Here is an 11188-nt window from a genome sequence, read left to right as displayed (position 1 = left end):
CGTCCCCTTCTCCTCCTGCCCCCAATACCTCCCACCAACAGAGTATTTTCTAATGAGTCAACCCTTCACATGAGGTGGCCAAAGTACTGGAGCTTCAGCTTTAGCATCATTCCTTGCAAAGAAATCATGGGGCTGATCTCCTTCAGAATGGACTGGTTGGATCTCCTTGCAGTCCAAGGGACTCTCAAGAGTCTTCTCCAACACCACAGTTTAAAGTCATCAATTCTTCGGCATTCAGCCTTCTTCACAGTCCAACTCTCACATCCATACATGACCAAAGGAAAAACCATAGCCTTGACTAGATGAACCTTTGTTGGCAAAGTAATGTCTCTACTTTTGAATATGCTATCTAGGTTGGTCATAACTTTCCTTACAAGGAGTAAGCGTCTTTTAATTTCATGGCTGCAGTCACCATGTGCAGTGATTTTGAAGCCCAGAAAAATAAAATCTGACACTGTTTCCACTGTTTCCCCATCTATTTTCAATGAAGTGATGGGACCGGATGCCATGATCTTCATTTTCTGAATGTTGAGCTTTAAGCCAACTTTTTCACTCTCCACTTTCACTTTCATCAAGAGGCTTTTTAGTTCCTCTTCACTTTCTGCTATAAGGGTGGTGTCATCTGCATATCTGAGATTATTGATATTTCTCCTGGCAATCTTGATTCTAGCTTGTCTTTCTTCCAGTCCAGCGTTTCTCATGATGTACTCTGTATATAAGTTAAATAAGCAGGGTGACAATATACAGCCTTGACGTCCTCCTTTTCCTATTTGGAACCAGTCTTTTGTTCCATGTCTGCTTCTAACTGTTGCTTCCTGACCTGCATACAGATTTCTCAAGGGGCAGGTCAGGTGGTCTGGTATTCCCATCTCTTTCAGAATTTCCCACAGTTTATTGTGATCCACACAGTCAAAGGCTTTGGCATAGTCAATAAAGCAGAGATAGATGTTTTTCTGGAACTCTCTTGCTTTTTCCATGATCCAGCAGATGTTGGCAATTTGATCTCTGGTTCCTCTGCCTTTTCTAAAACCAGCTTGAACATCAGGAAGTTCATGGTTCACGTATTGCTGAAGCCTGGCTTGGAGAATTTTGAGCATTACTTTACTAGTGTGTGAGATGAGTGCAATTGTGAGGTAGTTTGAGCATTCTTTGCAAGCATTGCCTTTCTTTGGGATGGGAATGAAAACTGACCTTTTCCAGTCCTGTGGCCACTGCTGAGTTTTCTAAATTTGCTGGCATACTGAGTGCAGCACTTTCACAGCATCATCTTTCAGGATTTGAAATAGCTCAACTGGAATTCCATCACCTCCACTAGCTTTGTTCATAGTGATGCTTTCTAAGGCCCACTTGACTTCACATTCCAGGATGTCTGGCTCTAGGTCAGTGATCACACCATCGTGATTATCTGAGTCGTGAAGATCTTTTTTGTACAGTTTTTCTGTGTATTCTTGCCACCTCTTCTTAATATCTTCTGCTTCTGTTAGATCCATACCATTTCTGTCCTTTATCTAGCCTATCTTTGTATGAAATGTTCCCTTGGTATCTCTAATTTTCTTGAAGAGATCTCTCGTCTTTCCCATTCTGTTGTTTTCCTCTATTTCTTTGCATTGATCGCTGAAGAAGGCTTTCTTATCTCTTCTTGCTATTCTTTGGAACTCTGCATTCAGATGTTTATATCTTTCCTTTTCTCCTTTGCTTTTCACTTCTCTTCTTTTCACAGCTATTTCTAAGGCCTCCCAAGATAGCCATTTTGCTTTTTTGCATTTCTTTTCCATGGGGATGATCTTGATCCCTGTCTCCTGCACAATATCATGAACCTCCACCCATAGTTCATCAGGCACTGTATCATATCTAGTCCCTTGAATCTATTTCTCACTTCCACTGTATAATCCTAAGAGATTTGATTTAGGTCATACGTGAATGGTCTAGTGGTTTTCCCTACTTTCTTCAATTTAAGTCTGAATTTGGAATAAGTAATAGGGATCGTGTATTCTAACTCCTCCCTAATTTGCTTCACAGTTAACACTGTACTAGATATACAGTACTTTCCAAATGTGCTTTGGTTAACTGATTATACACAAGCATACAGCTCTCTGGTGCATACAACTGAATAATAAATCAGCATAGTCTTAGTTTCTTATACTAATGTGTCTAGGACTGAACATCTATCATAATCTCAAGTGATAGATTTCAACAATAGAGAACTGAAATTTCCTACAAGTAGTTAAATTCAAAGATCTAGTCAATGAACTTAAATGGGGTCAAGTCTGTGGTATTTGAGATAAAATGAATCAACTATTTTCTGTTGGTTTGGAGGTTTGACACAATGTTAATGAATGTCAAGTACATATAAAAGAATATATTTGGTTGATTCACTTATTTTAGTTTTAGAAATAACTATGTTGTCCTTCTGATGCCACAATTATTTATCATTTTTCTGACTTTTAATTCAAATCCATCTAAAATGGTAAAATCAATATGACTGATAACCACAGAAATGAATCCACACGTGGATAAACAAAAATTTACTTAAAAAAAAAAAACATTTTAATCTTTAAAGCTGAAAAGAATCTTTGCCAAAGAATATCTCTGCAGATTGTATTTTGGATTATGTGCTTCTAGTGCTGAATTATATGAATATTTTTAGAACACTTGAATGTAGGAAAAGTAGAAAACTCAAGAATATTCAAGGTCTTACTGAACTTGTTTAGAGATATTAGTTTTTATTCTCATCAGTGCATTCCATAGTAGAAACATTTTTTACCTCCTTCCAATTCAGAACACTATGAAATACAGCATAAGCTTTCAGTGTATCCCTCTAAAATTGAAAGTTTGCCTATGAATCTTAAGAATACATTTTTCAGGCTCTGAAAGTGAATATACCATAACTTTTTGCTGTATATCGCCTGAAAACTTTCCCAGAAAGTAAGCATGCTTGGATAAGGTTTATTTACATATCTGCAAGTCAACAGGGACACAAAGCACTTTCAGAAGGAAAGGAAAAATATGAAGTATAGCAGAAACAGATGTGACTCTTCAAACTTCAAGAAGTCCTATGAGCATCTGATAATCCATTTCTCTGTCTCTTCATTGCCAACAGACTTATTTATCACAACTTCCACAGTTTGATTTTTAAGCACTCTTAATTATAAAGTGCTGTTGCAATTAGCTCACAAAAGAACACTGTAGCCTATTATACAGAGTGAAGTAAGCCAGAAAGAAAAACACCAATACAGTATACTAACGCATATATATGGAATTTAGAAAGATGTTAACAATAACCCTGTATGCAAGACAGCAAAAGAGACACAGATGTATAGAACAGTCTTTTGGACTCTGTGAGAGGGGGAGAGGGTGGGATGATTTGGGAGAATGTCATGGAAACATGTATTATATCATATAGGAAATGAATCGCCAGTTCAGGTTCCATACAGGATGCTTGGAGCTAGTGCACTGGGATGACCCAGAGGGAGGGTATGGGGAGGGAGGTGGGGGGAGGGTTCAGGATGGGGAACACGTGTAGCCCATGGCGGATTCATGTTGATGTGTGGCAGAACCAATACAATATTGTAAAGTAATTAGCCTCCAATTAAAATAAATTTTAAATTAAAAAAAAAAGAACATAAGGCAAATTGAAGAATTATAATTCATTTTCTAAAGACTCAGGAAGATAGGAAGTCAGGAAGGGGACTCATGAACTTTTACTAGGATACTCTTTGGGCACTGGTAGAAGTCAAGAAACTGAACTGATATTCACTTTTGATTGTAAAATATGATTATATTTCTTTTATGCAATTTTCATTTCTCTCATACATAACGCCTGAAGAGGAAGGAAGCAGTTAATTTTGGGAGATGTATCGTTTTTATTTGGGCCCAAATTATGAAACTGCTTACATGAAAAATGGTGATAAGCAAGACTTTAGTTGCAATAGAAATTTGATTTGAATGCCAATTAGCCTAGTATTAGACACAGCAGAATACTTACTAGACAAAGTATCATTGGGGAAATCAACTTTTTCTTTCCTGATGTGCTCATCAAAGCTATAGGTACTAATTGGTTGCCTACAAATATCCACTCCTCCCTCTTTTCCCTTGCAAAGACACAATTTATTTCATGTTTCCACTCCTTTCCCACATGATTCAGAGGCTTAGCCTCAGGCATAAATCTTGATCAATTCATAGGACCAACCATGTGGTCCTATATTCTCATTGCCAGTGTTTGGTTTAAGGATAATCACTAATTGTGGCCAATGAGACATAAGTGAAGATTTGTTGGGAGCTTCTGAGAAATAGTCCCTTATTCCTCAGAAGACACCAATGGCATGCCCCCATTTCTCCCTCTGGACATTGTCATATCTGCATGAGATATATGAAACTGCTGCAGCTGTCCTGTGACTACAAGGGCAATCATTATTATGAATCTGATAATAACTCCAGAAAAGTAGAGAATAACAGAGAGTAACAGAATAAATCAACTGAATACATGTGTCTATCTCTTCTCACCTGAAAATCTTAAATAATGATAATATAATAATAATATTAATACTGATAATACTAATACCAGTTGCTATTTATTCATCAGTACTTTGGGCCAGACACTGTTCCAAGTATTTTACATGTACTAAATCCTATGATATAGGTGATTTTATTATCCTTATGTTTCAACAAGAAAATAAATGAGAATAAACAGAGACCCAGACAAGTTGCCTATGATCTCTTAATGGTAATATGGAACAAGGACTCAGACCCAGAGAGTTCAGTTATAGAACCTGTGCCCTTAAACACTATGAGTGATTTAAAAAAAAAGCATAAATCCATAAGGACAAAGGAGATGCAACTTAATACAAAATATTAGATTTTTGAAAGACAGAAAATGGAGAAATGTTGACTGAACAAATCTGATAAAAACCCATGTCAAAGGCCTACAGAGGGGGTGCTAGTAAGAACCAAACTAATACAATACCTGGAACTTGGGAAAGGCTCAGGAGCCTGAGACACCTCAGAAGATGATGGGAAAGAAAATACAAAACAGGAAAGAGAATTATGTAAAGACTATAAAAACAAGTTAGATTCTCAAAGGCCCTTCTTCACCTTAATAGTTGACTAGGTATCTATCCTTTAGAGAAATTAAAGTCTCCAGTGAAATCAAGCAAAGTGGCAGGTGGAAGAAAGAAACATTTTTTAAAAAAAACAGTGGGATAAAGTAAAAGTTTTCATACTGAACACTGAGATCCCCACACTCTTTATGGCTCCCCAGATATAAACAACCAGGCAAGAGATGAAAGAAATCATCTCTGAAGAACCAGGGCCTCCCCAAAGGGACAAAACTTCACACATTAAAAACCTCATACAGATACAAATCGGAAGCACACTCCCCCACATCCATGTATCTGTACAATCAGTCTACAGGGAAGATTACCAGTTAACTAACAGAAGAATATGGTGCTGGAGAAGATTCTTGTGAGTCCCTTGGACTGCAAGGAGATCCAACCAGTCCATCCTAAAGGAGACCAGTCCTGGGTGTTCATTGGAAGGACTGATGCTGAGGCTGAAACTCCAATACTTTGGCCACCTCATGCGAAGAGTTGACTCATTGGAAAAGACACTGATGCTGGAAGGGATTTGGGGTAGGAGGAGAAGGGGATGACAGAGGGTGAGATGGCTGGATGGCATCACTGACTCGATGCACATGAGTTTGGGTCAACTCCAGGAGTTGGTGATGGACCGGGAGGCCTGGTATGCTGCAATTCATGGGGTCACAAAGACTCAGACATGACTGAGCGAATGAACTGAACTGAACAGAAGAATGATGAAGGAACAGAAGAAGAGAAGGATGACAGAAGATGAGATGGTTGTATGGCATGACCAACTCAATGGACATGAGTTTGAGCAGGCTCCAGGAGTTGGTGATGGACAGGGAAGCCTGACGTGTTGCAGTCCATGGGGTCGCAAAGAGTGGGACACGACAGTGAGACTGAATTGAACTGAACAGAAGAACAAGGAGCTTTCAAATAGCTTTTCAGTATCACTCTTAAATATAAATATAAATTGACAGCTCTTTTTTCACTCTTAAACATGTGTGTAGAGTCAAGAATGACTAGAGACTTAATACAACTTCCAATGTGAAGCGCTTCCCTGATAGCTCAGATGGTAAAGAATCTGCCTGCAATGCAGGAGACCTGGGTTTGATCCTCGGGTTGGGAATATCCCCTGGAGAATGGAATGGCAACCCACTCCAGTATTCCTGCTTGGAGAATTCTGTGGATAGAGGATCCTGGTAGGGTACAGTCCATGGGATCACGAAGAGTGGACATGACTTAGCAACTAATACTTTCACTTTTCCAATGTAAAACACAGGCCAAAATGAACAAACAGAAATAGGGAAAAAAAGACAATTCAAGAGCACATAGATAAAAATATGTTTTAAACCCTCTAATTCACATGTTTTTCATACTATAGAAAGCTGAGCGCTGAAGAATTGATGTTTTTGAACTGTGATGATGGAGAAGACTCTTGAGAGTCTCTTGGACTGCAAAGAGATCCAACCAGCCAATCCTAAAGGAAATCAGTTTTGAATATTCATTGGAAGGACTGATGCTGAAGCTGAAACTCCAATACTTTGGCCACATGATACAAAGACCAGACTCACTGGAAAAGACTCTGATGCTGGGAAAGATTGAAGGCAGGAAGAGTAGGGGATGACGGATGACAAGATGGTTGGATGGCATCACCAACTCGATGGACATGAGTTTGAGCAAACTCCAGGAGTTGGTAATGGACAGGGAGGCCTGGCATGCTGTAGTCCATGGGGTCAGTTGGATATGACTGAACTGAACTGAATTCACACCTTAGACAGATGGAAGATTTAATGTCCATGAAAAAAAAAGGGGGGTGCAATATAAAGAGGAATGAGAGAATAAGAATAATATCTTGGAAACTAAACAATATCCAATTTTTTTAAATTTTATCAAAAGAGGTGAAAAGAGGAATTGAACACATATGCAGAAGATAGAACAAAAAAAGTCCAAGTGATAAAATAATAATTACAATAATAATAGCAAATTCTATACAGCTCTTATACTGTGTCAGTCACTGTTTTGAGCACTTTACATGTATTAATCCATTTCCTCTTCAAAACAATCTATAAGATGGACATTATTAATTTCCCATATGAGAAAAATGAGTCACAGAGAGCATATGTGACTTGTCCAAAGTAAAAACCTAGTAAATAGGGAAGCTGATTTTGAATGCAGGCAGTCTAGCTTCAGAGTAAATGCTTATATAAATACTGCACTGCCTCCTTAGAGAAAAGGAAATAAAAGGTAAAGAACTATACAATAATTATAGGATCAATCCAAGAAGTCTGACAATTTCTAGCAAGAAAGAATGGAAAATTAGGAGAAATTAAACCAATAACTAGCATTTACCTCCAATTTTATATAGAAAAAGTACAACACTGGCCTATTAAATACAACATAATCTTATTTTCTCGGGAAAGAGACAAAGAACTACAACAAATTATAAATGTATGTGTAGCAGCCCCAAAATTCAATACTTTCTTATAAAAGTAAAGAAAGTACTTATGTCCTTTTTCTCCCCCTTACTTTGTAAGGCAACAAGATTTCTCATGGTGACCTTCGATTTCTGAAGCTTTCTGTTAATTTCTCTCCTACACCTTATAGGAAAGGTTTAAAATTTTTCTTTCCTCTTCATGCAGGCACTCTGCAACTGAGTTCATGCTTGAAAAAAGATAAAAAAAAAACAGACTCACAGCATTAGCTGTAAAGTCAGGCTTGGGTAGAATAACCCCAACAATGGTAAAATGGAAATGCCATTGAAGAGTACAGCAAAGATTGTAACAAGGCACCAGGTGATTTAAAAGCCCTAGCTCTAGGACTTCCCTGGTGGTCCAGAGCCTAAGACTTCACCTTCCAGTGCAGGGGGTACAGGTTCAATCCCTGGTAGGGGAGCTAAGATCCCACAGGCCTCGAGGCCAAAAAAACACAACATACAACAGAAGCAATATTGTAACAAATTCAATAAATGCTTAAAATTTTTTTTTAAATAATAAAAATAAAAGCCTTGGCTCTAGTGTTTCTATAATAGTACCAGTAATATAGTAATATCTCAATAAATACATAATTAATGAATGACTCTTTGTTATGATGTTAGAGATAATAAGAGCTTTTTTTATACATAATTTGTTTAAAAATATTTCCTTTCTTACCTATCATAGGCTGAGATATGTCCATGCTGCTCTGTAGGTGAAAAAAAAAAAAAAAAACACCCTTTAATAAAGACTCCCTCAAGAAATTTTAAGTGACAGTCTCTAAATGATTTGTCAAGTACAAATGGTGGTATTATATAAGTATATATCTGTTATAATCCAGATCTTTGAAAAAATGGGAACAAATCAAACATTTAATAGGTGCCATATCCTATTGCTCTTTGTCTCTAGCCACATAAAACCAAGTCAAGGCCCAGTTCTCAATTTTAATATGATAGTAGCCCAAGGACACCACCATTTACATGTCCACTTAATTTCTGGTTATTTAAAATATATAAATCATAGACACACTATAATTATTCTATAAAATATAAACTACAACTTTCTATTCAAAAGTTATTAATGCTCTCTTTGCTTTGTTGAAAACTGATTTATCATTCATCTATCTACATATTTATCTATACCTACCTACCTATTTTATTATTTTAGTTCAGTGAAGCTAAGACAGTATTACTAACCTTGGAATAGAAACTTGCAGTCTATTTCAAAGAATAGCTTCATGGACAATTTAATAGGAGAAAATACCATTTCCACAGAATGAACTGGACTCTCTAAAGTTATAAGAACCTTTGAAAACCATGGTATTCTAGCCACCACAACACCGTCCAAGGTCTTAACACAGACATACTTAAATTCTTACTCATATCTTATTAAGTAGTATTCTCAACCTACTTAAAACAGTGGTCTTCATTTTCTTAATGTTTTTGTGCTCTCATCTTGACATGTGTATATAGCAGAAATACCTCTCTTTATTTTCTCAATAACAAATGGTAGAAAAAAAGAACCTTTAAAATAGAAATCTGTCTAGGATTCCACTAGATCAACAGGGTCCAAGAATGTTATCACTGTTCTTTTGACTATGCGTTCAACCATGACCCACAGGATTTTATTGTCTTTGATGTTGCAAAATATTGCAGTGTTGTGTGGTAGTGAGGATGTGGGAGAAGGACAGTGTATAATGTTGGTCTTTCTTTCCTCCTTAATAGAGCACAGAGGTTTTCATACTTGGTTTATGTGAGAATCTTCATTTCTAAAGCTTTCTAGGTGATTCTGATGGTTAATGAGGCCTTAGAAAGAATGGGATAGAATATTGGATAAGAGCATGAACTTTGAAGTCACATAGATTTGCATTCAGAACTTGAATATTCCTTACCAGTCTGTGGTAAGAGTCAGATATGACTGAGTGACTGAACTGAACTGAACTGAGGCTTTTCAGAGGAGGTAGCACTAACTGAGTGGGGCAAGATTTATCAACCTCATCATTTTTGTTTTTTTAGGCCAAATAATTCTGTGTTGTGGGGGGCTGATTTAGGCTTTGAAAAATGTTTAGCAGCATCCATGGATTCTCTCTATCTAGTCCTCCAGTAACAACCCCACTTCCAAGTTGCAACAACCCATGGACTATAGACCATGGTGTTCTCCAGGCAAGAATACTGGAGTGGGTAGCCATTCCCTTCTCCAGGGGATCTTCCCAAGCCAGGGATCAACCCCAGGTCTCCCGCATTGCAGGCAGATTCCTTACCAGCTGAGCCACAAGGGAAGCCCACAAACTGTCTCCAGACATGGCCAAACATGTCCTGGAGGCAAATAGCACACATGTTTGATAACCACACAGATAGAATATTGTGATAATGAAACTATTACAAAAACAACACTGACACTATTTATGATAATGGATTTTAAGGAGGTAAAACTGGAAGAAGAAAGGCCAGTTATGAAGAAACATTCTGATTTCTTTTTTCCTCATCTTCATCAGCAACTTCTGTCAGCTCTAACTCTAAAATATATCTGAAATCTATTTCTTACCATTCCAGTTTCTATCATTCTAGTCATCTTTCACCTGGACACCTGCATTAGTTTCCTATCCAATCTCCCCACATCTATACTTTCTCCTCTATACTAGCCTGTTCCCTACACAGAAACAAAAATATATATCAGATCACAATAATTCCTTGATTTGTATTTCCATTAAACCTAGACTAGAAATACAAGCTCAGTAGCACAGCCCAAAACGGCCTATGTGATCTTATCTGGGCTTCTCTCTAACTTCATCTTCTCTCACTTTTCTCTACTAAGCTTCTGTCACAGTGACCCTCTTGTTCTACATGGAAATCACTAACATCATTCTTCATTCAGGGTTACACTTGTTTCTTTCAAGAGAGTTCTTCCTCCATTCACTTGACTGGTTCCTTGTCATCATTCAGATTTCCATTCAAATTACATTTCCTAGTATGTGTCCCACCTGGCAACTCTGTCTGAAATATGCACACACATGCTCACCCAATCCTGACTCCCTTGCATTACTTTCTTAATTTGAGTATATGCTAAGTTGCTTCAGTCGTGTGCAACTCTTTGCAACTGTATGGACTGTAGCCCATCAGGCTCCTCTGTCCATGTGATTCTCAAGGCAAGAATACTGGAGTGTGCTGTCATTCCATTTTCCAGGGGATTGTCCCAACCCAAGGATTGAACCCCCATCTCCTGTGTCTCCTGCATTAGCAAGGTAATTCTTTACCACTGAGCCACTGGGGAAGCCCCCACTTTCTTAATAATACTTGTCAAAAATTGTATTTTTTATTCACTTGTTTATTGTCTTCCAGTAGAAAGTAAGTCTGATGAGAATGGGGATTAGTCTGTTTATTATTATACTGCCAGCACTTAAAAACAGTGGCTGGCACATAGTAGGCTGTCAGTAAACATTTTTTGAATAAGTATCTTCATAATATAGGAATGAAATGATGTGGGACAGAACTAAGGCAGTGAAAATGGGAAAAGAAAAGGAAACTATATTAATATGGTAGAAGAAACAGGAAATCTGGTGAGTAATTGGATAAAAGGTATACTAATAGACAAGAATTAGGGGTAACTTCTAGATTTTTGTCTTCAGCAAATAGATGAATG

Source organism: Bos javanicus, chromosome X (genome assembly GCF_032452875.1).
Source record: "Bos javanicus breed banteng chromosome X, ARS-OSU_banteng_1.0, whole genome shotgun sequence".
In the NCBI taxonomy this organism is placed as follows: Eukaryota; Metazoa; Chordata; class Mammalia; order Artiodactyla; family Bovidae; genus Bos; species Bos javanicus.
The sequence above is the reverse complement of the archived record's forward strand: the minus strand, read 5'-3'. Positions refer to the sequence as shown.